We start from the raw sequence: 1,558 nt of genomic DNA on the forward strand, positions 1-1,558 counted from the left end.
CGGTCTCTGACCGTCCCCTGTATCATGTGTGTGGTCTCTAACCGTCCCCTGTATCATGTGTGCGGTCTCTGACCGTCCCCTGTATCATGTGTGCGGTCTCTGACCGTCTCCTGTATCATGTGCGCGGTCTCTGACCGTCCCCTGTATCATGTGCGCGGTCTCTGACCGTCCCCTGTATCATGTGCGCGGTCTCTGACCGTCCCCTGTATCATGTGCGCGGTCTCTGACCGTCCCCTGTATCATGTGCGCGGTCTCTGACCGTCCCCTGTATCATGTGCGCGGTCTCTGACCGTCCCCTGTAACATGTGCGCGGTCTCTGACCGTCCCCTGTATCATGTGCGCGGTCTCTGACCGTCCCCTGTATCATGTGTGCGGTCTCTGACCGTCTCTTGTATCATGTGTGCGGTCTCTGACCGTCCCCTGTATCATGTGTGCGGTCTCTGACCGTCTCTTGTAGCATGTCTGCGATAAAGGGGGGCTACAAGCACGTTAGGTGGTGAGGGAAGGTGTGCCTAGGCATGGTAGATAGTAAGGAATGGGGGGCCCAGGCATGGTGGGTGGTGAGAGAAGAGAGGCTGCAGGCACAGTGGATAATGAAGAAAGGGGTCCCAGGTGCAGTGGGTGGTGATAGCCTAGGCACAAGTTGTGGTTATAAAACGAAGGGTTGTAGAGAATTTTATTCAAGCATACAGGGAAAGAGACTTCATAATCCAGGGTCCACCAAAATCCTCAGCACTAGGCCCATGATGCTCTTAATCCAGCCCGCACTACCAGGGTTGCAAAAGTCACACTTGGAATCTAGTCCCAGGTGTTCCGCCACAAATATATTTTTTATTATGGCACACAGTGAAATAATTTTAAAAAAAATGCTATTATAAATAAATCACTGTGACAGATTGTCACACAATGGGATCTGTGATCAAATAGTGTATTGGCCTGTTATTTAATGACACTGCACAAAGCCATTCAGTTTGTTTTGTTTTTTTTTGGGGGGGGGGGGGGGGGGCGCAAGTAGCTGCTCTTGCCTAGGGCGCAAAATAGTCTAGCACCGGCCCTGTCAGCAAGCAATACAGTGAAAGGGAAGAGAGGGACCTGTGTCTTGTGATGGACAACAAGAAAACAGAAAATTGTATCATACTTACCATCATTTTCTTTTCCTGGTGCCTCTCCTTGGCAGCATACATGTGGTAGTAGCCCCGCCTACTTCCACCCACAGGACCAGTGCATAGCTATAAAAAGATAACGCCTACATCACTGGGTGGGTTCAGTATGCTGCCATGGATAGGCACCAGGAAAGGAAAATTACGGTAAGTAGGATACAATTTTCTGTTTTCCTGGTGGCCTCCATGGCAGCATATACAGTATCTCACAACAGTGAGTACACCCCTCACATTTGTGTAAATATTTTATTATATCTTTTCATGCGACAACATTGAAGAAATGACACTTTGCTACAATGTAAAGTAGTGAGTGTACAACTTGTATAACAGTGTAAATTTTCTGTCCCCTCAATGTAATTCAACACACACCCATTAATGTCTAAACCGCTGGCAACAAA

This window comes from Pelophylax lessonae (genome assembly GCF_965119305.1).
Source record: "Pelophylax lessonae genome assembly, chromosome: 4".
Lineage (NCBI taxonomy): Eukaryota > Metazoa > Chordata > Amphibia > Anura > Ranidae > Pelophylax > Pelophylax lessonae.